The sequence below is a fragment of the Phasianus colchicus genome, chromosome 12 (assembly GCF_987193195.1).
Source record: "Phasianus colchicus chromosome 12, bPhaCol1.hap1.1, whole genome shotgun sequence".
Taxonomy (NCBI): Eukaryota; Metazoa; Chordata; class Aves; order Galliformes; family Phasianidae; genus Phasianus; species Phasianus colchicus.
The window spans coordinates 15632370-15660264 of record NC_143447.1 but is presented as its reverse complement, the minus strand read 5'-3'; the positions used below and the strand labels follow the sequence as shown (position 1 = coordinate 15660264).

At 40.9% G+C, this 27895-nt stretch overlaps 2 long non-coding RNA genes across 3 annotated transcripts in view; one reads left to right on the top strand and one right to left on the bottom strand.

Annotated features, from left to right (window-relative positions):
- Positions 1-2933, top strand: part of LOC149916290 (uncharacterized) — a 37094-nt gene extending 34161 nt beyond the window's left edge. For both annotated transcript variants that reach the window (XR_016470446.1, XR_016470445.1), the window contains exon 4: positions 965-2933. This is a non-coding gene — a long non-coding RNA (uncharacterized LOC149916290). The remainder of the gene's footprint in view (positions 1-964) is intronic.
- An 857-nt stretch (positions 2934-3790) lies between these two features.
- On the bottom strand, positions 3791-6016 carry LOC116225416 (uncharacterized). The gene is made up of 3 exons (XR_004166063.2): positions 5865-6016; positions 5672-5757; positions 3791-5094 (listed from the first exon to the last, which is right to left on the bottom strand). It is a non-coding gene; the product is annotated as an uncharacterized LOC116225416 (long non-coding RNA).
- Positions 6017-27895: the final 21879 nt, after the last annotated feature.

The window sequence follows — 27895 nt, the reverse complement described above, 5'->3', positions numbered from 1 at the left end:
GCAGGGGGAAAGGGTAGTATCAGCAGGAGGGAATCTCAGCCTCACAGCAGCAAATATGCAAAGGGCCCCTCCCTGCAAGTGCTCCTGAATCAGCAGGCATTTTACAACTTAGGTACCCACAGGTATGTGTTGATGCTTTTGCAAAATATATCCATATAAATAAATAAAAAAAAATCAGTGCTGGCATACATGAAAGCTTTCTCTGTACAAACCTATCCCCTTCCCACTTTTCTTGTCCAGGCTTTAAATTTCTGGATGCAATAACTCAGTGCTTTGTTGCTGAGGTTTGGACACAGCTGTTGGAACCAAGAGCTAGTTCCATGCTTCTTCCAGCCCCCAGCTTTCCCCTGTCCTGTTTCAACACTGCTGTAGGTTCACAGGTGTGCGGAGTTTCCCCAGCCACAGCACTGGCAAACAGCAGGGTTGAGCAGCTGGGAGTTCAGTGCATACGGAGCTAAGAAAGCCATTAAGTGTTCTAATGAGTGAGAGCTCGAACCACCCAGCTAATTAAGATTGGCCTATGAAGCAAAGGCTATCGGCGTTGTTTTGAAGTCTGAAGACAATGTGTCACTCAGATTCAGTGGGATCGTTCAAGTCATTCCTTCTTTTGCCTTCAAAATATGCCATTATTTAAAGATAAGACAGTTAAAAGGAGCATGTCCTTGCTGAGTTCTTCCCATTAATTGGTGAAGAGTTTATAATGCCAAATAAAAATCTTAAGAAATCTGTATTTGAAAAATTTTATGTCGGATTTGAGAAAATTAAGTAATTATTTAAAAAAAAGTACAGAATTCAGAGTTACATGATGGTATATATTGAAGTATATAAAACTCATAAAGGCATATATTCTGTCCAGAAGTGTAAGACGGGTTTTAATATACTGAGGTTTATAATATCAAAATAATTACTGAAGAAACATTTGTGTTTTTCCCCAACTTTTATATTTCAAACTTCTCTTTTACAGGGTACAGACTAGAGATCTTTAATGCAGCCTGAGCACCTCATGTAATGTCAAGACCTTAAGAGTAGAGAAAAACACATCAGAGTATCATGACAGGAAGAAAAATGGATGAGAAGGATCTTAGAACCGTGCCTGTAGATCTGATCAATGGATCTCTGTGAAGTCCTTGGATTCACTCTGCTTTTGGTCTGCAGGAACTCATTATAGGCATGGAACTTCTTTCATTAGTCTCCCCCCTGCTTGAGCAGGCTACAATGCTTTATTTGATGTCATATTTAGGGTACATATGAAAATATTTCACTATTTATTTTTATACTTTATCAACAATATGTTATGGAGTAAACATTTCCCATTTTCCAACAAACTCAGACAGAGTTTAGTTATCTGTTTATTATTACTGAGTGCGTCCAAGAGTTTTGCTGATATGTTTGTTATCAGTGCATCAAAGCTTGATTGATAAAATAAACTAACGTGGTCACAAGTTGAGCTATTTGAACAAGTTTTGGAGTAGCAGATGCAAAGCTGAAACAGATATCTTATCCCAGCTTTCACCTTTTGGCTGGATGGAAGAGGCCAATCAGACAGATAATTCTCTTTGCTCAAGGTGATGTTCAGAAAACCTGGGCTTCCAAACAGGAGCAAAGCAAGGATCTGTCTGCAAGGAACAGTACACAGTTGAAACCAGAGCTTCTTTGTTCCTCCAGCAGCTCAGGAGATGGCATGCATTGCTGCCTCCCTTAACTTTGCTTTCTCCTCTCATAACTTTTCCATGAGCTGGAGTCTTAGGTAGCTGTACGGCTGTCAGCCACTAAACCAGCATTAGGTTGTAATGAGAAAAAGAAAAAAAATCATGAGTCCTATATGAAGATGGGAGAACTTGGCTGTTTGGGAAGATGACTTGCTTTAAGTGACCATACACTCACTGTTGCCAGCATAAAGTGTGCCTTGTCAGTTCAGCAAATGGCTAGCAGTGGCAATACAAACATAGCAGGAGCGAGTGTTGGAACACCCTGAAGTTCATTAGTGTGTGATCTCATTAAATAACTGTGCGAAGAAAAGCTGACATTTACTGCCTAGCTTCTTTGAGCTGATGGGAGGCTTTGTCCTGAATTTAACTTACAGATACAGACAAAAGAAAGTAGCAATGATATTACCTATCAGGAAGTCTGATTAATTAACTGCACTCTCTATGCTGGGGAAGGAATGGTTTGAGTGGCAGTAAGTTGATCAGATGTGAGCCTCGCTAAGAATGACATTAATAAGACCAGTAGTGGACTTCAACTATTCTCCATTGGAACAGGTTCCCAAGAGAGGTTGCGGATCCCTGTGCACCATCCCTGGAGGCATTCAAGGCCAGGCTGGATGTGGCTCTGGGCAGCTTGGTCTAGTGGTCAGCAACCTTACGCATAGCAGGGGGGTTGGAACTTGATGATCTTTGAGGTCCTTTTCAACCCAGGTCATTCTATGATTCTGTAAGGAATCCTCATCTTCATGCATTTCTTAAAATCCCAAGGCTGCTTTTGCCTTCTGTGTGTCAGTATGAGCCAAGGACAGAGAAAGAATGACAAGCACACCATGGAAAGTTTTTGAAACATCTCTTTTCCAAGAAGCTGGTAAAAATGCTGAGCTGAAAGACTCAAAGCAACTCACTTGAGACTCATTTTCAGTACGGTTAAAGTTCTGAAACCCAGACTGAAATCTCAGGAAGCAGCTGGGTTCCTAATTAAAACAAATCGTTAATAGATTTAGCAGGCCAAATTTATGCTTTTTAATTAAAAACACTATTGGGATTAGTATCTACTTGTGTACATGCATGCATGTGCACTCATATGGTGCTAATAGGTGTACACTGGTGGTGCAGTGCACCAAACTGTTGGGTCAGGCTACTTGGCCATGGCAGATACTAATGGACTTGGAGCACCTCAGAAGTAGAACACAACTTGAAACCAGGAGAATGCAAGTCAAGACCAATGCAGAGTCAAGGGCACCTCATGCACTCTTTTCCTGGCCACTGTTTGTTCTCCTGCATGAGTCCAGTCAGGCATTTTGCACACAGTAAGTTATTCTCATGTGGAAGTAACAAATGTTTTACAGCCCACGTGATGGGTCTGAGCTATTTATTGACCAGTACTAACCAGGAAGAATTTGTCCTCCCGTTAGCCCTGTTGTTTTGGTTCACTTCACTGCGATGGCTCTTGTACAGACATTTCACTAAAACTGGGGCAAAAGCAGTTTCATTGTTGTTATTTAAATTATTTTTATATCATGACAATAGTTCTCATTACATCAAATTTGATGAACTGATTTTATTTCCATCGTTATTTGTGGTGAGACAAAGAGTGCATCTGTATGTTTTTATCCCAAGAAAGAAAGGAAAAGCCATGTGTTGCCTCAAAACATTAAGTTACTGAAAAGTACTTTTGTTACTTCCAAAATGAGGCTTGGATCTCATGTAGCTGCTTTTCAACAAGAACAAGCTAAAAACTGCTGTAATTTTGTAACAGCTAATTTCTCTTTTCAAGTTAAATGAAGGGCTACTTGCATTGATAATTCCTGCTTAAGAAAAAAATAAAACCCAAATTTATGTTTTCAAAATGCTGATAAGAAGAGAAACTTTTCTCTGCAGTGAAATGTGAGGTAATTTTAAAATAAAATAAAACTTTAAGAAAAACAAAAGGCGACATGAAACCATCCACCTCCCATAGCCTGTCCTCAGCTGATCACGGGACTTTCACTCTACTTGACCCCTGCTTGCTGTTCAGATGAAAATAGAAGCTCCAGTACCACCTCCAGTCCTCTCAATATATAGATATTTATTCATTTGTGCTATAAATGGGGAACTCGGGGTTATGGGTTCACTGTAGCAGATTCCCAAGCAAAATCGGGCCCCTCTCTATATACAAACATTTGTAACAGCAAAAGACTCTGTGGGCGCTGTGGCTAAATGCAGGCTGGCTGCTCCATCTGCCTAAGGATTTGCTGCAATGCTCATATTTAGTTCATTGCTTTGCAAAGTGTCTTCAGAGGTATCTTGATGGCAAGCAAGCAAAAATTCTCCTGTATTGTACTCTAATGGGCAGTGCTGACTCGCTTATCCTCACTGTGAAGTCGAGCATTGGGAATGCACTGTTTTGTGCATTTTCTGGTAATATGGCAGTCCCTGAGATGCATTTGGGGCAGCCAGAGACAAGGGGGAAAAGCTGTGTGAATTCCACGGTGCTGCACTGAAGCACTAGTAAGCTCATTTAGTCAGAGATTAAGCTATGGAGCTAAATCTGAAAGTGAGAAAGGAGAGGAAAAGCTATTGAAAACTGAGATTCTACTGCTGACTATGGAGGCCACATGACCCTGACACATAACTTTTACTGAGTTGACTATATCTCACTTCCTTTAAGTGCCTGTCCCTCCTGCTCACTCTCAAGGACTTGGCCAATCTCCTTTTGTAAATAGAACAATGCTTTATATTTCTCTATTACTCCGCAGCGACTATATCAATAATGCAGGAAAGGCATCTGTCCAGCACAATGAGATTATTTTTCTGATTTCGGTTGACAGTTATGGTAATAGTTTGGCAAACAATCTACCCCACCATCAATGACCACAGATTACAGCTGTTTTTAAAAAAAAAAATCTCAGCTGCTCCTGGAAACTTAGAAGATTGATTACATGGACAGAAAGATGTGTCAAAAGCTTTTAGGGCTGAAACTTTTAACTGTCTCACTCCCTTTTTTTCCCCCAGATTCTGAAAGTTGACATGCCATCTTGTAGTTGCCATACACAGGTGTGGAATGAAATGAGTGGAGCAGGTAAACAAACGATTGTGCCTCAGAGGGAATTGAGGAGCTGCTCAGCACTGAAGCATTCAGAAACCACAGTGGGAGTTGTAAAATAAATAATGATTTTATATTACTGAAGACATCAAGTTGAGTATTATTTCTGCATTGGGCTCAGCAGGCTGGGCAAGTCATGAAGACCTGGGCTGGCTGCAGGTGAGGTGGAGATTCTACTCAGCCCAGGGTTGCTGAGGAGGGTAACAGAGTTTGGCTTGTTCCACTTTAAACCAGAATTTGTTCCCATTGACTCATGGCTTTCTTGAGTTCTTACTGGGCAGCTAAGATCCAAGTAGGAGGCACCTGCAGGTTGATAAGAAAACCCCTGAAGAAAACCCTAATTTCCTTCCCTTATATATTTATCTCACACAAATCAGTACTGAGGTCTTATAATCAAATACACACCTTGCTGAGCTTAACGTTACATTAAAGGACTCCTAACTGCCAATAGTTAGAGTGGAAAATGTACTGTTTCAAATATATGTCTCCTTTATGCAAAAAAGGGAATAACAACGTGAGATCTGTGGGTCTGGTGAGTGCTGGAATTTCAGATACCAAATGTTCACAGCAAACTGCACAGGGACAAATTTGCAGAACAAGAATTATCCTCAGAAATTATTCAGCAGATATTTTCAATTTGAGTAACAATGGAAGAGAGAAAAATCAGAGGCTGCTTGTGGATAGGGCCACGGACAAGGGAAAAAAAAAAAAAAAAAGGTCAATTCATCAAATAAATTCTTCCCTATGAATTATTCACACGGGGCTATCTCAACTGTTATTCCTACTTTCCCAGCCTCACTACAGGGGTTGACAATAATACAGCTATGTCAGTTTATAGACTTCGATATTAGCAAGAATAAAAATCTCAGGGTGCACTTACGTCTACTGGAGTTAGTGAGGAGGTGAGTTTTGTCCTCCAAGTTGATTTTTCTCATTGGCCATGACATCAATATGTTATCAGCCATCCTAAACCCAGAAGATGCGGACAAGAACATTAGTCAGAAAAGAGCTGTCTATTATAGTTACCTCCTGGTAATCTCCTCCCTTTTATTTAAAGAAGAGAAACACTGTACTGAATACGGGTTAAGAATCCGCCTGCTCAAACTCTCAGAATTCAGGTGGGTTCATCTGTTTTGTGAACTCTTCCATCAGGCCCCTGTGAGTATTACATTAACCTCCTTAAACATCAGATTGCTGTGATCTCAGAATACTCCAAAATGGTCTCTTAGCTACCCTGTCTCCAGGTTCTGACAGATGAAGACATTACAGTAGGTCACTTAAACGCATTACTTAATTAACTCAGTGAGCTGCAGTGGGTATCCAGAATGTCTGCTAACACAGGGCTTAGAGAGCTTCTATTATACAACCTCACATTTTTACAAGTGGAAGTAAATATGATCTGAGGACCCATGCATATGGATCTCACTGAAATTCATAAGAATTAGGTGCTTAAACCTCTTGAAAAAAAATAGGGCAGCACTATTTTCAGCTGCCTGGGATCAAGTCCTGGGCAAATTAGATTACTAATTCTGAATGGTATGAACATCACAGTGAACCATCCTATGTTCTGTGCATACTACAGCCTAGAAACAAGGAAAGCTATATTACAAATTTTCAGTTCATGGGTACACAGGGCATCTTGCAATTGGGCTTCAGGAAAATTTTTACTTTGTTTTTTAAGCCTGATAATCTCCTGCTGATAGTTACTCACACTGTTGTTTTGAAAAAGCCCTCTAATGGAAAATACAATTACAATAGCAGAGTAGCAAAGTCTGGCTACAGCAAACGAGGATGAGCCCAAATGCAGCAGCTGTGCATACAGAAATGAAAGAAAAAAAGCTTCTTACCCTCAAAAGGCCTCAGGTAGGCAGAAATCTCCAAAAAAAATACCACTACCTCCCCTGCCAACTCTTAAATGAGGTCTGGGAAGGGGTGGATCCTGGCTCCATCCCTTCCGGTCGCTCCATCATGCGTGCACCTGAGCTCCACTGGGTTGGCCCTGCCTTCCCACCAGGTGCTCAATCACTGCTCAATCAGGACGTGACTCAGCATTTCTGCTACACTAGCTGTACTTTACAGAATCTTGCTTTGAATAGCCTTTGAAAATGGGAGTTAAACTCCCAAGTCAGCAAGGCATTTTGAAGGTTTTACTTGAGGTTCCTGTTATATAATTCCATGGCACCGTGTAAGACCTGCTGCTATTTGTGGAGTTTTGCACTGCCTCTACTGAATCCTTTCTAAATCAATCCAAAGTGCCATCTCCCATCACCTATCCCAATCACGGCTCATTAAGCATCATACAGAATGTCATCTATTAGCAGTGATCTCCTTGGCTGGAGAAAGAATCAGTTGTGATTCCCCACCTTTTGTAAAACAAAAAAATAAAATCAACATAAGGCCTGCCACTATTAAAAGAGATTGAACGTGGGAGGTGTGTATTTATGCCATTGAGGCAACTTAAATGTTCATAAAGAGGATGAAACTTCAGTATCCTGAGTTGTTGATTTCAAGCTTCAGGTCAGAGACAGATGACTTCACGCTGAGATTTATTACTAAGAGGCGAAGCTTTGGAGTTTGTGTCAAGGTGGGCTCATCCATCACCGGAAGAATTCTGCCATAATATTCTGCTGTCAGATCCCATCTACCCTTGATCAATCTATCAGTCAACCTACTTAGGAAATTGTACATAAACCCAATGTAATCTCATTAGACATCCAAAACACCGTCAGTGGTTAATCATGCAGGTAAATTGTAGTGTGCTAAATATGACTTCTTTCCTAATGCAAACACACTGTGTTAGACGTGGCAGAGGACATCCCCAGCTAGCTGGCAGCCTGATGAATTTCTCAGTGCTCTGTGTTAGAGCAGTATCCCCGTTAAAAATTGAAATTCTCTGAACTGATGCTTTTTATTAGCAGATACAGATATTGGGCTGTTTCGTGCAAGTATAGAAGTTAGCCCCATTTAGTGGTATCTGGTTGTGAACTCTGTGATATAAATCCTGAACTCTGATACAGGAAGGTGGACTTGGTGAATTTTCACTTGGATTTTTAAACAGGTGCTTTTCTATACCTTATGTAACTTTTGGCTGAATAAACCACTGCATTCCTCTTTATTCTGAATGAAATACTTGGATCACATGGTCAGAGTGAGTCCTTGCTCTTATTAAACCAATTTGAGCACATTTGGTCCTTTCAGGGCATGGCTGAGATTTGAGACTGCTGGGTTGCAATGCTGAGCTCCCACAGCTTAGCAAGTGATGCTGTGCTTCAGTGTGGCTGAGACATTAAGAGAGATGAATTATCCAAAATGAGGCAGACCAGTGAACTGTGCTGGCAATGTAATTCCATTACTTTCAAAGGAGTTGAGTTTGTTATAGCCAATCAAGTGGAACAATGCTGTGTACCTTAGAAAAAAGGAGTTGGTTTTTTTTCTTATTTTTATTAAAACTATTATTATTATCATTATTAATTCAAAGTAAGAACAGCAAATATATGGAGAAGTCTGTAGAGTTAAATAACAAACACAGCTAAGAGAAAGAATATTGGTTGTTCTGGGGTGTAAAATAAGCCCAATCACAGTTGAAAAAGTGCTGCCAGTATTTCCCAGATAAATTGCCCTGAAATGGAGTTAGGAAACGCTTCATTCTCTGGTGCTTTGCCCATATGGGTTGTCCTCAATGCCAAATGCAATCTCAGAAGTTTCCATTAACTAAGGGTTCAAGCCCAATAAATACAAAGAGAAGGCGGCTGAGGTTAAGGTGAGACTTGAAGAGCTACTGAAAGGATTCAAAGCTCACCCCAAAGTGTTTTGCCTTGAGTGTCTCAGACTTGCCTGTCTGGATGAGGAAAACTATGCAGATCGTCTAGACATGCAGAGACTGCTGGCCACATCCTTCAGCTTTGTCTGTATTTCCCCCTGAAAGGTGGCATAGGCTCAGGACATTGACAGCGCCGTGATGAGAGAGGGCATTTCTCATCCCTGCTTTCCATTCATTTCACATCCTGAATTTAGGATATGTGGAATGTCTCATTAAGGAGGACTCAAGGGGAATTAATCTGAGATGACACAGGAAAGCCTTTGCAGGTGCAGATGATGAATAAAGTGGAGCTTAATAGAATTTATGGTAAAAAATATCAGGATGGAATCACAGTTTCTGCTCATGTACAGGTGCTTTATGAAGTTTACCTGCCTACATGCAGGACGACAAGACACCTTATGCTGGCCACCTACAGCACTGGTCTCAGGCTTTTTACTTTTTTTTCTTGCAAGTTGCTTCATATCAGGATGATGTTGACTGTTGGCTTCAGGTCTGCTTGGACAACATGTTGGGCCACCCTCTGTCTGCACGCAAATGGACATCAAAACATCAAGTTCTATTGAGCACCGTGTAGCCTGCTTCACACAGAAGGCATTAGCACATGTAGTATTTAGATAAGAACAAAGTAGAGGTCCGAGGCTGATGGGGAGAGATGTCCCAGTAGCCTTCTCTAACCCTTAGGCAATGTTCTATTCCTGTGGAGAGGTCTGTGTTTGGGGTTTGCTGGGATGTGAGATTCATTAACCTGGCTCTTTCCATCCTGCTACTCACAGCACATTGCACAGCCCGAGCATTAAAAATGCCCTGAACAGCTCAGAGGAAAAAAAAAAAAAAAAAAAAAAAGCCAATATTTATAATATCCTGAAGCCTGTAAAACAGCAAGTTGTTTGAAAATCCAGCAGGAAGGTGCACTGAAGCTTAGCATCTATATTTCGAAATACAGGAGGGAAGGAACAGAGAGCCAGGGACATTTTCCCTCGAGCCCAGCTCTGAAGTGCCAGGCTTTAATGATTTGGAAAGAAACACATTTCTGCACTACTGTGGCACGGAGCACAGCAGAGCTGTGGTCTGTAGCGTGAGGAGGTCTTTCTCCGAAATATCTAAAGGGAAATTTGTAGCCACTCTGACCCTCTCGTGTGCCTCCCAAAGGCAAAGTGTTAACAGTGCTGTGGCCTTGTTGGGGTCAGGTGATGCCATGTCTTACACCACCAAAATTGTATCACAGCAGCTACGGGGGATTAGCCAAAGGTATTTGACAGCTGCTGTTAGGTTGAACTTTTACCACTGTGGGTTGAAAATGAATACCACGTCAAGCAGTATTGTTATATGAAACCCTTACCTCAGTTCTGGGTTGCTGACCTGACAGGCCCTCCTTTGTTAGAGATCAGATTATTGGGATTTTTTTGCAATGGCTGCCTTAAGCCAGGGTGTTGTGGTTGCTTTTTTAAAATATCTCACTAATTGCTTGTTACCTTCGGGGCATTCTTTTAAAAAAACTTCCTTGTACGTCTTTATCCAAAATAATTACAGCCCATGATAAGTATTGCCTGGGCATGTAATCAATTGATTTTTCTTTTACTGTGACATTTGGTTGGGTGCCTTTGGACAGTTTAATGTAGTTTAAGAGCCATCAAGTGAACATGATAGTAGTGCTTGACCTCTGAGGACACTTGCAATGGCTGAACACGGCATACCTCCAGGAACTTTTGTTTTCTTATGTAGGGCCCATGCCTTCTCAGGCCAACTGATTTCTTCCCAGACTTCTGCCCCACCCTTGCCAGCATCAGGAAGGAACATGAAAGTAGCTCCAAGACGTGCCTTGCTTGAAGGAATTCATGTACATGTATCTTTTCTGCCACTCACTCTTGGCTATTTGTTTGCATGCTCCTCAAGAGAACAGTTGCCTGGAAAATATGATGGATGAACAAATAAGCTGCTTTGTGTTTTTGGTTTTTTTTCCCTAGGTCTTTCTAACTTTTGCAGATGCTTTTCAAACCTTGGAAGAGCATTTGTACTCCTCAGTTTAATTCCCAGTGAGGAAAGGACAAATGAATGGCTGTGTGGTGCATGCATCTATCTGTACCATCTTGCTGCGCCATGTGAACCTTCCCTTTCATGTTACAATAGTCTAACAAGAGTAACTCTGCACAGCTGAAGTGCATGTCACTAAACTTGAGCATACGGTTCACCATCTATTATTTGTGATAATGCAAAGTCTGCACTTGATTTTTCAGTCTGCGTTTCCAACACTGACTTATCGTGCGATTCTCTTTCTTGAGCCTTGCTTGGAAGATCTTCCATTTCTTAAAAAAGCATACAAAATTGTACACCTTCTCATAACTTTGTTTCGGTGGTGTAGAACAAGGGTGTTATTGCTTTTCCTTAATCAGGAAAAAATGAAAATGATCCGTGAAGTTATCATGAGCAATATTATCAAACTAAATATCCTACAGATGTCAGTTGCAACTACAGGCTTCATCGGGCCTGAAGTTTGACTTTAGGATACAATAGTACAGAATTAACTACAGATAAATAACTTCAGGCAAATTTAGTAGCGGAAGGTGAAAGGGCCTTTTGCTTTCTAATTAGTATCAGACATTGGATCCAGTCCTCACTATTAAATTTAATCTAAGAGGCTTGCTCAGGATCACAAAGGCAGTAAGAGTACATCACGGCAAGAATTGGCTTCCAGTTCTTGGCCCCAGCCATTTCCCCTTCCTCCACCCCAGCCTTCCCTTTTGTACTTGTATTACTTTTGTCTGTGTGAGTGAATATCTGGCATCGGTATTTGTGCATATCTGGAGATCACCGCGCCAGTTGGGTTTTGCATTAAAAGTAAACTAAACAAAACAGAACAGTTAACCTTTCCCTGCCCCAGCACCCCTAAAACATGTTCGTTACTCTCTGCTGTGGCATGCTGAATTCATTTGTTTTTATTAACCAAACTCAAGATCAGTAGGACAGCTGAAGGGGAGGAGGCAGTTATCAATAGATAATCATGCTACTGTGGATTAGAGGCACTTAGCTACGTATTGTACCTTCGCTCTCTCAAGGGTACGATTATATCCCTTGGCTACGCTTTAGATGATGTTAAAAACATATCAAAGCTGCTGATATCCCTTCCAACCCCAAAACATGTTCTAAAAGCGGAGATTAATCTCCTTTGGCAGCAAATCACCTACCTGGTGGCGAGCCACTTTCATTAGAAGAGGAAGGGCAGGGCCGTGTTATATACACTGGCTGCTAACTATGCAAGCACAGGAGGCATATGATTTCACTGGCTCTGTGCTGTCCCTTATAGCCTTGCTCATGGGTAATTTTGCCTGTTTATTGAAAAAGGCATAGAGGCAGGAGAGGGAGAAGCGCATGAGGGAAGTATGATATGGGATTGCTGGAAACCAGTGTGTCCCGGCCATCTCCCAAATTTCACTGCAGTCATAAAAATCCATCTTGTAGACACGCTTACATGAGTGTGGCAAAAGGCCTTTGTCAGTGCAATAGTTGCAGAAGAGAGATGCAGAACAATCTGATGTTTTCCCTGGGGGCAGGGTAGTCAGGAGCTCCTTGATCTCATCTCAGTTTCAACTCCTTCTGCGGCCTTTAGAAGGTCATTCCACCATTTTTTCTCCATCTGGAAAATGGAAATAAAAATAAATCACATGCTTATCTAACTATCTCCAGGGGTTGGTGTGAAGTTATTCATAAAACACTTTAAACATTGAGCATGCTGCGTAGGGCTTGCCTTTCTTATGAACTTCGTAAGTGTGTCCCAGATGAACCACTGCTGATGGGAGGATATTACTCCCACAAATTTTTCTGCCTGTGGAATCTGGCAATGTAAGGGCAAATGATGAAAATACAGGAAAAAAAGGAATACTTATGAATGTGTTCAGAATAATTCTAGATGATTTTCTTCACAGCTTTGCCTTACTCATTGGAATTGGTTTCCTCTCATGCTGTCATTACATGCTGTGACCACAAGTTTCTTCTCCATCTGCTTCCTCTACACATCCCCAGAGTCCCCAGACTGGTACAGTTACAGTGACATCAGCTCCCCAGGCCATGCAGATGGCAGGGTGGCAGAAGCATCAACCAGCTTCCATTCTGTCTACCAGTACCAGTTGCCTTCTTCACCAGATAGTTGCTTCTCCAGCCATTTCTAATGCTCAAAATGGCAACAGAACAATTAGTGTCCTTTATTTGGCTTCTTCTGTGTACTTCTTATCTTCAGAGACTGTAATTTAACTATTTTCCCTTTTAATAGAAGATCATGGGTCTAAGAATATTATGCCATGAAGAAAATCAAAGAAAGGCTTTAAGAATTTTATTCTTTTTTTTTTTTTTTTCACCTCACTGCCCACCCCTCCTTTTCACTTTCCTCGGAGAGAACCAAACCTTTTAATACCCAGAATCCTTCTGACCCATCACTAATTGTCCCTATTTTTTAGGGGCTCTTGGCAGGTCTGGTGACATTATAGAAAAAGTCCTCCCTAAAGAGCACTGCCAATTTCAGCTTTAATTCCATCAGTAAACAACTTTGACTGTGTTGGGAAAATTCCATTAATCATTCATGTTCTGTGAAGAATGATACACAAAGGAGCTGTCAAAATCAAGCAGCTACTCTCCATTTGTTTGGTAATTAAGAAACTCCAGGCCATTCTGATGGTACAGGGATGCAAATTCCAAGCCCAGCTAGAACCAAAATGAAATGATATAGAATCACCTGCACTTAAAAGCTAGAGGCCAGACTGTACTCTCAGGGAGTGTATTTAAGGTCACTAGTGTGTCCAAGTGCTCCATCAGGTATCTGGAAGTCACAATGATGTCAGCTGCCCTTACAATTATTTGTAATTATTGCGTACACAATAATTTGTCACAGCACGAGCAAAGAATACGATGTATGATGAAGAAAAAAGACCAACGCTATAAAGGACAAAAAATTAAGCAAGTAGGCAAAACTTCAGACTGTGGGATTTGGTCCTAATGTTTTATTTTGTTAAACAATTCAGTTTTCCTAGGGCAACCCTCTTCCTGCTCAGTTTCTTCACTGCCTTTCTCATTATGTGGCATCTGCTTCTTGAAGCTTTAAAGACTTCAGTACAATTTCTTCTGCGGCAATGGGCTGTGAAAAAGGAGGTAAAACAATCTATCTTTCAGACGTTAAACACGCTTGGCTTTTGGTTAATGATGACTTCCTTCACAGTGGTTCCAAACAAAGTGGTGTGAACCGCTTAATTCAGTTTTAAACAAGGTGGAGTTACTTACACAATAAAGGTATTTTAAGAATATGGCAGCATGGTCTGGAGAAGTATCTCAGGTTAATCTCCACATTGTTTGAAGTGAAAGGATGTGGAAAGAATTTCAGACTCTACCAAGACACTCCTCCATTGCTGCTGGTGAGCATCTAAGGGACATTCATGTGGTAGCCTTGCCCAGGGGGTAAGCAAAGCACCACAAGGAGCAAGACTTTAATTAGCGAGGTCTACCTTGCTGATGCCTATGTAGCCAATCTTAGTTTATACCGAAGGTAACAGCAGGGAATAGGGGTGGCAGGGTAGTAATGTATGGCAACAGGCTGTAGGTTCACACATAGATATGCTTTCCACATAGACTAAAAAGGTAAACATGCAGTGCTGAATCCAGCCAGTAACGTTGAGAAAGGAGTGAGCTGAACAAGAATCGATCAATTGATTGACTGCTTTAATCACAGACCTTCCCTTTTAATCAGACTGGAACTATAGGCTTATAAATGAAGACTTCATTAAACCTTCATATAACAGGAAATGACTTCTGATTTTGTTCTTTTACAACGTACAATATTAGGTTTTGTCCTACGTAACAAAATATATGGTAAAATATTTTCTATGCAATATATTATTAGCTAAAGAATTACTACAGATGTAAAAGTATTCTGTGCTATCTAATAGTCTAACTGCTATCTAGATGGCTACCTGGAAACTGCAAATCAGGCAATTAAATGCTGGGAAACCCGTGCACTTTTAACTGTACAAGCTCAACTGAGGCCCTTCAGAAGAAATCTGTGCCTTCGAGGTTAGTAGTACTTCATGCTGCCAGCATGGCTGCTTGAAGCTGAACATAATGTATTATTTATGAGATGATTATTAGATCAGTAATGACGATCAGTAATTCACTCATGGTGCTTGATTCTGGGTAGATGTTCTGGAATCAAAGATGTTTGGAGAGAGAAATGCAACAGCCTGATTCTTACACCGAGGTCAGTTTGCCTTGCAGGCTTTTCAGGCAGCCTCACCTGGCCAACTTGGTGATTGTGATGGGAATCCCCTAGGAAGCATCCCAGGACCCTCAGCCTCCTGCCCCACCGCTTTCCTCTCCCCACTGCCAGGTGCTCCAGCCAAGTGTCACCTGCAGCATTCCCTCATAGCTGGGTCTGAACACTAGCAAAAGCCTGCGATTCTTTTTTTTTTTAACAGATTTGAACATCCCATTCATTTGTTAAGAGCATGGTAGCAGAAACACGACCTCGTTTTGACATTTAAATGTGACCTTTTCTTAAAATCACAATATACTCTTTTCTTACATGTTACTGGCTTTGACATTCCTAACCCATTTACATCAGTTGAAGGGAATCCAGTGATGTAACAAACAACATTTTAAGAAGTTTTTTTTTCTACCCAAAATGTGCATTTCACATCTGTTCTCTGAAGTCCTCATAAGCCATTCTTTGACCTGCCAAATTTCCACCATTTTGGAGCAGAACACGGTCACTCAGACTTGTCAGCTAGCGGAGCGTTTCTTCTTTCTTGTCCTAATATTGATTTTCCAGAAGATCATTGTGAAACTATAAGCTGGATTTTAGGGGCAGGGAAAGAAGATAACTGTCTGGTTACTTCTCAGTCTACATTCAAAAAATAAATCAATTAATCAATAAGCATGTATCTCCATTAATGGACCGTACTTATTTAGGATTAATTAGGGTGGTGTTTCTTAATTGTACGTCCTGTCTGCAAACAGACTAGACATTTATGCTTTGTAATTGCCATCAGGGAACTGTAGCAAGTTACCATGAGTCGGCTGAGCTGCAGATTTCCTGCAAATGCATTCTTCTGCCCAGAGCTTATGTAAAATAATCCACTTCACCTGCCCTCTTTCAAGACAGTCTGAGGTATGCCATATAAGCTAGTATTTGTCTTCAGATAAAAGCACACCCAAGGATGGTTACTGCAGCCCAGCTGACTCATTCTGACTTGTTGAGCTGTTCTGATTTGACCATCTCCACTTTTTTCAATGTGAGCTGATTTTTTTTCTGTGCTCCTCACTCTCAGAAGCTGGTGTAGAAACATCATCCATCATGAAACTAGTGACATAGCCACAGGAATGGACAAAACTGCTGTTCTTAACATTCTCATCGCTTATGGAAGGCTTTTAATAAATTCCCTAATATCGCACAGCTTTAGTCAACACAACTGGTAATTGAGATCACTACTTGGCATACATTCATCCTGCATCTCATCTCTCCTGTATCTGTCACGTAACAACCTAATTAGAAAAGTGAGTGGGTCTAACTTGGAGTACACTAGGAGCACATCTCTGGTGGGGAAAAAAAGCACAACCCTATGTCCTGTTTTATATTCCCTTTCTCTTGACCTCAAGATGAGCAGTGATAGCATGTGCCATGTAGACTTTAATATTTCTGCCATATGATAGTCTTCATTAGAGAAAGAATTATCAGCTATTTAATACTTGACTGTCAACTTGTTGAAATTACTGAGGAGCTGAGGTTTTGTCATACACTAACAAGTCTGGGCCAGTACTCAGAGGATGAGTCAGCCTAACTGTCCAACATGGAGAATCAGATGAAATCAGCAGCCCCAGACCTAAACCTTGAGAAATTACAGGCTCATGTAGGGATCTCAGCATAGCAACATGGCAAAAAAAAAAAAAATTCCGAAGCAAATATAAAAACTCTACCTCCTGATGAATAGATCTTCAGCATGTTTCCTTCCCAAGATACATCTCAACTCTGCTTGCAGCCCTACAGAGACAGGGTGGCTTACATTAAAAATGTATTACACTTAGGACCTGATTTTCAGAAGGATCTTTAGCTTTTCATTTTTCAACCCTCAGGGCAAAATGAGTAGAGCGGATGAGGCTCCATACACTTACAAACACCCAAAGATAGGGAAATGCAAAGTCTGAGTCGGTCTGGGACCTTGAGAAGCCAGAACTTTGACAAGGGTAGATCTGAAGGAAAGCATTGCTCAGACTGAGCAGTGGTTGCTGAATCTCTTTTAAAGGACAGCTATAACCTTAGTAGCCATCCTCTATGGTATGGTACCCTCTAGGGTAATGTGGGAGGAGAGCGATGTTAGCTCTGGCTGTTGGGAGCTGTTGGGATAGCACAAGCTATCACAACCAGAATGGTCTCAGAGGAATCAAGAGATTTCCAGGGATTGCTGGGCTGTCCTTTGCAGAAGGCCAACGTAAAGGCTTCTGCACCGCTTAAGCTCTATTTGGATGGCTTACGCGGTTGTAAATAGCCGTATGCTGGCACTGCACACAGCAGTGGATTTCACTTAATGAAGGCAGAACCAGTCACTTAAAGCTGCATCTCTGCTGGAAGGGATGATAATCTCATTCAGAGCACTTCTCCCTTGGTCTCCTTTCCACCACTCCTGCCTTTTCATAGGCGCACAGGAAAGCCTCTGATTTTTTATTTTATTTTATTTTAATGCCCTGCTTTCAGTAGGGCAACTTAAAGGTCAAGTAAGACATTTGATATATTTTAACACAGGCAGCTTTGGAGATGAACAGATTTGACATATTTAAATAAAACATCCTAATAGCATGTTCTGGCCTTGAAGGCCTCAGGCAGCATACATTGTATTTGTTAGACACTATGGCTTAATTACTCTCATAAATGAATTATACCCATTTCAATTTAAAACCATAAGTGTTGCATTTGAACTAGGGTCAAATTAAACTTTCTGTCAATTATGCAGATTACTTAAGCAATTATGTAAATTGTTAATAAATTCTTAAATGGAGGGAAAAATTTTTCTTGCAAAAATATATATTTTATGCATTACCAAGCTTAAACACTTTCAGAGAACAGAAGTATGGGAGGAAAAAAAGAGTGTGGCTTGAAATAGCTATCTTGGGATTTGCTGCACGGACTATCTCCACCTTTTACACTGGTAGGTAAGGCTCATCTGCTCTCAGGCTGAATAAGGAGAAGTGGGCCACTGAGTGAGATGATTTTTTCCCCTTTCTCCCGTTGTATGAAAAGTGCCTTTGGTTTAAGGCAGGGTGGCCTGGTGTTGGCAGCCAGTGCTGCCCCAGGCTGTCACACAGTCTAGATGCAGAGTAAGCTCCTTACCTGTCCCATACCTTCTAATGCCCTTCTGTAGATAGGAAGATTTGGAAGTAGTGACCGTGACTCCCTTTTGATTTCTATTTACTTATCATTTGAGATGTGTCTTCTCCAGAGAAAAAGAACTGGGAGTATTGCCATTGACTTAAGTATATGTTGGTTGCAGGCATGAATATTAGTAAGTAATAATCGGAGTAAATGCATCTACTTTTCTTGACTTGTATTTGCTTTTATACTCCAACCACTGAAAGCAAAATCCTGATCTCACTTCCAGACGGAAGAGGGTGGGATTACTCAGTTATGACCGTGGAACAATCCTGCAGAATTTAGGCCACTGCCTGCTGGATGTGTTTTGATGCAATTACACTGAATTTATTGCAGTGCAAAAGTGATTGGAATTTTCAGGGTCCAATTTTAGTCCTGTCATTAGGAGGTTCAACTCTCCCAAGACCTGCTAGTCTTCTCATATACACCAGTTTTATGCTAGTGTAATTCTATTGACTTAATTAGAAGTACTCCCTGCAATGAGGAGAGAATCGGGTCCATTAACTTCAATGGGAACTTTCATTAGGACTCAATTCAATCTCAAGGGACTTCTAAATGAATTAAAGCTACATCCTTTTTGCAATCCCACAGAATACCAGAAAGGTGCCAGTTACATTCCTGCATCACCTCCACTCATTTGACACTGACTAACGCATTGCCATTATTGAATCCTGCTGATTTGTGTTCCTCCTAGTCCGACTTTTGCCTATCAAAAAACCAAAGAGGTTTCCAAATTTCTATAGAGAAATGTCTGATTTATCTGAGCCTGGCTCCTGACTCTCAGGCTGTCTTGTTTCTACCGTAGATGCAAGTTGTTCCAGTGCCGGGCGGGATGAGGACTGGAAATCCCGCCAGGAAAAACAGGAAAGTGAACCCATGGTTGGGTCTATGAGTTCAGGAGCTTTTGCCTCTCAGCTTTGGCAGGGGCAGCGCTCAAACCCAGAACTTGGGCGTTCCCAACTTGGCCCGTGACTAATTGAAATCCTAATAAAGAAAAGGCCTCTGCCCTCAATCCTCCGGGCCACTTACCTTGTGCAAATTAACATTTTAACATCAGTTATAAAATGTACTACATCTCTGGGAGGTGGGTGGAGGGGGGCAAGAGTAAGGGGGAAGCATCTAATGCAATGACATATGCATATCAAAGCCTAAAAAGAAATGGGAAAATTCAATGAATGCTAAATTATGGATCTACAGAGGGCCATCTTTGTTAAAATCTACACGGCGGTATCTTTAAACTCCAGAGTATTAAACCAAAGGCACGGGGGCAAACATACCTGGCAACCCTTTACTTTTTATTCCTTGCGACACTGAGAAAATACTTTATAAAATATTAGATGAAAGGGCTCTTTCAAAGCCACTTTACTTTTATGGTGCCTTTCTCTGGAGCTGTTCTGCATACTTAAAAGTCAGAGCCACCTTGAGTGGATTACATTTTTTTAATGTACATTATAGCTTGTTCGCAGCAGCCGACGTAACAGCCACCCGACCTGCGTTCCCAGTGCCTTGTTGTCATCATGATAAGCATTTGCTGTGATAGGAAGGCAAAGAGAATCAACCTTTTTAAACACACACAAAACCCTCGCTGCTTTGTTGAAGCAAGCGGCAGCCCCAGCTCACAGGGATACACAGGGGCTGTAGACAGAAAGCTATTTAGAGCATTGAAAACAGGCTTATTACCCTGCTATTTTTTTGTGCGCTGGGTTTTTTCTCCCTTCTCTCTCTCCCTCTCTCACTCTCTCCCCCTCTCTCTCCCTTTTTTTTCCCGTGACATTAGAGAGTCCGAAGTGACATACATTTTTTATAGCTTCATAAAGTCGTCTCCTGACCGGGTCACCCTTCTCATAACTAGGGAGCAGAACGCTTGAAAAAAGCCATTCATCAACGTGAAAGGAGCCGCTGTCTACTGGCTCCAATATGCACACAGTCTGGCAAGATTCAGCTCAGTGCAAATGCTAAGTTACTCCTTTGCTAATGCCAAATGACCCGCTCACTTCTATTAGCACACAGAAGGGGACAAGAAGGGCATGGCTGCTGTCCGTGTCTGCATAAATGCCTCTCAAGATGCAGACCGGGATCAACACTTCTTGCTAAATGTACTGAACACATTAAAAAAAAAAAAAAAAATTAATTTCATATTTATCCTAATTAAATATTCAATTAAACAAAGATAAAATTATGGGAAGAAAATTTGTTCTTGCCTAATGGGCTATGTCCCGTTTATTACTTTTCCTCACATATACCATTAAAATCCCCGCAAAGGGATGCAGGATTGTTACTCCCTGTGTATGTCTTCCTCTCTCTCTCCCCCGCAGCTCTTTGTTCTGTGTGAGCCTGTAGGACTGGGTAGGCAAAGTCGGATGGATGGAGGGACAAGCAGCCTTTCTGCTATGGGAAATCTGCCCGGATAAAGACTCTTCTGCAAAATGCAGGTGTTTGCAAAAGGCTCGCATAAGGGAACAGGCTGGTACATGGAGGGAAAAGCAACGATTATCCTGGATGAGGCCTCTCCTCGCTATTAAGGATGACCAAATGACTTAAGGAACGCCCTGGAGACCCTCTAGTGGGCAATGTTGGGATGAGCTGCCAAGAGAAGAAGTTTATTCCTGACCCCATATAATTAGAGTTTACACTTCTGCCTGAGGGTTTATCCCACTCCTCGGTAAAAGAAGTATGTTAGAGATGTTCAAAAGGAACAGGAGATTTTGTCATTATCAAAATAAATGTCGATCAGATTTTTCAATCTTGCAAAGCTCTTTATTCCAAAGAAACATTGCAGCAATGCATCTCATAGGTTAAGAAGCCACTGAGTTAAAAAACTCCAACAAGCAACACCAAGAAAACTGTTTACTTTGTCAAATTTAAATGCACTGCATTGTTCTTGTGGTATAGGACCTGCTATAAATCATTCCTTGATTTTGCTTCTCTCTGCTGTTCATTATTTTGTAAAACTCTTCTGTTCATCTTCTGACTCCATCTTCTCTCAATGCTAAAGGGTCCTCAGAGTTTTCTCTTGTGATTTGAAGGTAGTATTCCTCTACCCTTTTATGCCATTTACTTGAAGTCCTGCATCTATTTTGTATATATCTTTTGCAGACAGAGTGACTACAAATTGCTTCTTCATACAGTGGAGTGTTACCACATCCTTAATTTGTTAGTTCCAAATATTTATTTAGTGTTCTACATTTAATCATGAGTTTTCTTCACCTTTTCCTAATACCCCAAGCAGATCTATCTTTCTTTCTTTTTTTTTTTTTTTTTTCCGCACCCTGTAAGATTATAGATACAAGGGAATTTCTGGAAAATCTGGCTCTATGTAATCAGAGCTATGTGCTTATATGGGATTTCCCTTTTACAGAACCTGAAAGTTTACAACAGCTGCAGCCTTTTTTGACTTTTGTGAGCAGAATGCTTTAGTGGGATGAATGCAATGAAGGCCTTTACCTAGGGAAACTTGAGTTCACCGTAAAATTTCATTTGTACAAATATACAAAAGTTCACTGAGCACTTTTCTCATTATTAGCTAGAACGAATTTTCTTCGTCTCTCTCCTCAACAGGGCACTAACCTTTCAAATAATATTTATCAGAAAACAGTTTTCTCAGAAACAGACTCAGAGTATATCAGCAGCAAGTCAGTCCAGAAGAAAATTAAAGTGCATTGTTAGCACTTCCTGAATAATATTCTTTCCAGCACCCGCCTAAGCAGATCTCAGATATTGAGTGGAGGACACAAGCTAGTCAAAAGAAATGCTAAGGGATTTTTTAAAGGCAGTCATTGTTTCACTTGGGTCTTATGGGAACTGTCAGTCAGCAGTAGCTTCCCAAACGAAATGGATGCACATCATATTCCACCAAGTCTATGATACGAAATTCCAAGATCCAGCCAGAGAAAAACATCGAGCTCTCTTCTCCCGAGCTTCATGTCAGAAATCACAACAGAAAATTGTGCAGGCTTTATTGCCCTTCTTCTTTTGTTGTTGCTGGTTAGAAACCTTCTGCAATAAATAGCACTTCTTTCTTTCTTTCCTTCAAAAGCCATTTTCCAGTTAGATACATGAAGGTCAAAGGAAGGCAAACATTTGGCCGAAGTTCAAGTACGGAGTCAATGGCTAACCCCAAAGTGATGGCCCCATTCTCTACATGCAGATACATAGGAAACAGAGAAAACGGAGAACAACACACATGGAGATGCTTTGGTGTCAAGGCAGTCAGTCTATAATTGCCAATTATAAAAGGAGACGGTGAGACTGCAATATTGATTGAGTTTTTGGAAGAGAATCTGAAGTAAACATAGTACATTCTGCAAGCATCAAATCTTCCTTGTGCCAAGATAGATAAAACAGGGCCAGAGGATTTGTGCTGTAGAAATTTGTCAAATGCTCCCCTTGACAACTGAAAGTCTTTCCCAAAATGAATATCTCTGGAGAGTTTGCTTCTTTTCCGTACCATTTGCCGTAAAGCAACAAACTCATAAATGGAAAGCAAAAAAAAAAAAAAAAAAAAAAGTCCTGATTGGTTTTGAAAGAGACTAAAGAGACTATCTGTAAAATCCCAAATGATTTCCAACTGTTTCAGTATCAGAATATATCCAAGTTTATAAAATATATGTGGAATTTAAAGCATGGAAAAGTCTGGGCACAAATGGGTGAAGCTGAAGCATCTCTCATTGCTTTTCCACCATCATCCTGGTGAATGCAGGGTGACACTGAAACTACGAAGATGAACACTACCAGACTTGAGCAAAGGTCAAATGTCTGCTTAGATCAGCCAGGTTAAAATTTACCTGCAGGCTGCCTGTGCCATTCCCATGCTTCCCCGTCCTATGGCGGTTACAGATGACTCCCTGTCTTTTTCTGGGCATATTAAAATTGCAAGAAAAATCAGCAGAAAACAGAGGCTCTCAAGCCCCTCAATCTAATCTTAAGATACAGAGAGAGATCTTTGAAGCAGAAGGGAATTTGGGGTTTCTTGTTCACTGTTGGGGATATCAGGAGCTTCCAAGAAGTTAGTTTCCTAAAGCAGTGAAAATGCAGTTTTCCTTGCTTGTCTCCACACTTTCTGTGCTGGATTTGTATTTGTTTATTTATTTGAGAATGTGTTTTCTTGTAAGATTTGCCGAACAGTTACAGTCAGTTTCATATTCACAATTTCCTTTGGTTTCACTGTGACTTATACATGAATTTGCGAGTAGAACTGGATGGTTGAGTAATTTATAAGAAGGTCAATACTAGATTTGTGTGAATAATTGATTTTTCAGCTTGTTTGTGATTTTTTTTTTTTTAAACAGACTGTTTAGAATCCAACTGAAAAAGGGCCTTTGTTAACGTCCTGAATGCTTCAGTGAGATGGAGAAAAAAACAATCCACACTGAAATATTTTATTCTTGAGAATCCTTCACTTTAATCAACTTAAAACGTACTGAGAACACAGTATTGCAAGTTGGATAAGAAAATTAGCAAAATATTTGAGCTCTTCTTAGAATTCTTGAAAAGAAACAATTTGGTCCATTGGGCTTTCTTTTTTTTTCTTTTGCTTTTTTTCTGTTAAACTAAAATGGAATTTGAAGGAAGCTTTTACAACCTAAACATTTGTGTAGCTGTGACTATTGCTGAAAATGACTGCCACGTGTGAAGAAACCAAGTTTTGTCTTTTCCATAATACTTTATTCTTTAAGTCCTTGTTTTTGTCTGTGAGAACTTGAGCTCTTAATTTCAGTGTCAAAATATACTGAAATTAAAGTGAGCCAAAATGAAACATTGACTGGGTTCTGAAGAGCCTTGGGTGCATCAAGGGAGACTTATTTTTGTTTGTTTTAATGAAGTCCAAGTTTTTTGAGATTAACTGAAGCTCTGTTAACAAACAAGTAGAAAAACCCTCGCAAGTAGAAAACAAAGTAGCACTGCTTGCAAAGAACCCCCTTTTCTCCCAATCTGAGCTCTATTCTCTAAGATTGAATGAAATATTCCCAACGACTTCAGATTTCTCTTGCCCACATCACTACTTAGGTCACCCTATTGTTAATTTTCTCATTTCAGCTTGCAGTACAGTACCCACTTTTCAGCCATGTGCTCCCAACAAGTCTGATGTCTTTCATAGAGCGCCGCACTGTTCTGTTAGAACAGCCTTGCCCCAACATCTCATTTCCATTCCCCCGCAGCCTGCTGCACTTTTCTCTCTTTCCCTGACACACTGTCCTATCTTTTCCCTCCCTATCACATCTTGCTGTTGGATCACTTCATGCTGCATGCCATTTGCATACTGAATACCAGAGGAGACAAGGTAACCAATGTCGTGGGACATGACCCGCAACATTTAGATTGAGATGCACATTTTTGGATCACTCACCCTAATCCCAATTGAGATGAAATGCATCTGAGCCACAACTTTGGCAGATGGCTCACAAATCAGGTGTTTGCAAAATATCCCCCAAAAGTGGGAGGCATTTGTGTACGCTTTGTAAACTCCTCTCCTTGAGCACCCAGGTGGGACTCGGTTTTCAGGGGATTTCCCAGAAAACAGACAGGCTATTTTTTTATCAGCTAAAATTTTGGGGGAAGGATTTACAGAGCCTTTTTGGAAGCGGATTTTTTTGATATTTTTATTTCATTATTTTTTTTTCTTTTCTTTTTTTCCCGTTTAATTTTTGGAGCTCACCTAAACCCCTTGCTCAGTCTCCTGTAGATAATTAGCTTAAATGCCATTTCCATCCGTCGTGCTAATGCGAAATCAGACAGCACAATGTCAGGAACTGGTAGAATGGGTTTTGAAATGAGATTGCTTACTTTGTGGGTGTGCAGAGGGGATTTTTTTTTTTTTTTTCCAGGACTTGGGGAGCCACTGGAGAGATTGCTTCAGCATATCTTTTATCTTGCTTTTATTAACCACATTGCACAGAATTTGCATCAAGAGCAATACACGAATGACTATGAGAGAGGGGAAAAAAAAATGCTTGCTCCCTTCACTCAAAGCAAACATCAGTAGGAGGGTTACAAAGGGTAGTTATGAATCATTTGGAAACCCTTGTTTTGCAACCCTCTTTTAATAGTCGCATGTCCCCCGACAGTTGCTGCTTGCCCTCTTCCTGGTGGTATATGTATCAGGCGGAGATGTGTTAATCAGCTTTATGAAGTTTGACCGTAGCAAGCCTCCTGCTTGCATTCAGTCAGTCAGTGTTTGGCCTGATGGTGCAGTTCTCCTCAGTTCCACTGCTTGAGTTCATTGTTCCAATATCCTTGGTGGAGTCATCCGGGAAGGGATCTGCATGAGGTCAGGGTGCTTCTGTTTCATCCTTCTCATAAAGTTTGAATGAAGCTCAGCTGAATTAGGCTTCTTAATAAAGTAGCCGTTATTATTATTAATTTTTTTCTGATTTGCCTCCAGATTCTTGGGAACAAGGGGCTTAAGTTTTGCCCAGCCAGTGCTGGAAGTCAGGAAGAACAGTGGGAAAATAGCAGATAGACACTGACCAAAACCATAGTGAAACCATAATCTCCTGTGCTTTTATACAGAACGCAATGCCCTTTTGTCCTTCTTCTGCCATCCACTGAAAAGCAAGATCCCTACTCCCATCATTACACTGTTCCTGAGAAATGCACTGAATATTTTGTAGGATGAAGCCTGCCCTTGAGCTATGATGCTGCAGTGGCACGTGTGGGCCCCTGCTCTATGCTTGTCCAAAGCCCGAAGTCCATGCCTTTCCATACCAAGGCTACAGACATCCAGCAAGTGTAAACCCATCTCCATGGGCGCGCACAGTGATTTGTTGAATTTCTGCACATGACACCTCCTTCCCCCAGCCCCCCTCCCCGCTTCTCCTCTTGGCGTAGTTGAACTTTAAAGGGCCCAGGAGAAAAAAGAAATAAGACTTTAAATAATTTATTTTGGAGAAACAGTCAGTGAAGAGGAACAAATAATGTTTCACTAAAAGAAGCGGGACCTTTGACACTCCCCTTTTCGCTCGGGTACCTGAAGGCCTAGCCGGATTGCATTAGTGAAATTTTCATTTGATGGCATTTTAATATTCTGCCTTGATGACTTTTTAGCAACATTTACTTTCAGAGGTCTTGAGTGCTCCCTCGGAGGAAATGAAACATGTCAAAGCCCATTACAAAAATCAAAATTTAAATACCTCGGCCACGTTGGGGCTCACACACAATCCCATCAGCGCTTAAACTGTGGCTCACAACTACTCATTCACTTGCTCAGTTGGTAATGAGTACATTTGATGAAGCATTCTGGGGTCACAGAACATACGTTAGTGATCTAAACTTAACCCATTGATTGCTTATACACAGAGGAGTGAGGGAGGGGGCACTTTATTGAAATGTAACGTTAGAATAATTTCCGCCAGTGCTGAAATAACTTTTTTTTTTTTTTCCTATTTTAACAATCACTTTGATGAATTGGAATGTTAATAAGCATGATGGGAGAGCTTTATTTAAGGTGGGGAGGAAGGAACTGGGCTGAGAATACAGAGCAGTTAGCTGGGCTCTTCAGCCACTGAAAAGTAAGCTGAAGACAATACTGGTGCTCTCTCCTTATCAAACTTGAACTTCCCTGCAAATCTTTCCTGTTCTATCATTTACTTTCTGGTTGCATTTTCACTGGACCATTCCTCTTTTCTCCACATTTTCTCAAACTATCTGGCACAAATAGTTGGGAGCGTTTATCTTTCCCTTCTTTTTCCTCCTGCCTTTTTTCTTGCCCTCAAAAAGCACCGAGAAGCCTTTTTCTGCTGTAGGTTAATGCAGCCCAGGAGATAACCGTGATGTCGATATGCCAGTGTAAAATTTTTTTCTACCATCATCTTGAACTTGAGAATATGATATGTTCACAGCAGTTCAGCAGCAGTTCCAGCAATCCTCCTGGCCTATGCTTTTCTGTGCCCAAGACAGGCTGGCTCCAAACGGTGCTCCTTGGAATTGCAGTGCAATCAGCAGATGTCTGCTCGATTCTTCCAACAATCGCTGTCCTTTCAGTCAGGCAGTTTTTATCTATCATTTGCATTTTAATTGCAGTGTTAAAAACAGCATTTAGAAAGCAGAAGTGATGCAGAACCCAAGAGTTCTGGATCCAGAATAAGCTATGATTTAAGCCGGACAGGCCAGATATCACAAAGTGATAAGAGACAGCTTTGCATCATGAAAACCGCTTTCTTCCAGACAAAGACTGGTGTTCTTGTACTGAAGCTCACATTTCAGCACTACATTTAGTCCTCTTCTGTTCTCATTTTAAATATGCTTCTAGAGCCCTGATAAGATGAGCTACCAATAAATTTAGAGAGAATCAGACAATGGCACTGGGGATTACAGGAGGGACAAAAATTGTCTTCATCAAGTAATTTGTTAAAACGGCAAGTAAATATTATTGGAATAAAGTAGCAAGCTGCAAATTGCTCCAAATTGAGATCTAGCTAAAAATCTGAGATCTGTGAAGCTTGGGAAATGCACTGAGCCAAATTTGGGCCCATGCTGAAGTTCCCAGAGGACACTAACTCTTAAAGCTGATTTCACCTGTGAGCAATAAGATGCCAAACAGCCCTTGAAGATGAAGGAATGATCAAACTTTGGAAAACAACTTGGCTCTCACCTGAATATCAATGATCCTTTGGGCTGATGGGAGACTTTCTCCCTCACACACAATTAGATAGAGATTAGGTTGGGCTGGAAATTCCCAAAGGCAAAATACAATAAAAACATCGTACATGGGGAAGGTTGTAACCCTTTCTTTTGTTGATGAAAGAGTAGCATAGCTCTAAGGATTCATAACATTAAACAGTTGTAGGTATTGTGAGGAGACCACTATTAAATTGAATCAGGCCTACCACTATTTCGTTGTGGGCTTTTATTGCAAGGAGGAACACAGAATACAGGAAGCATCTTGAGTA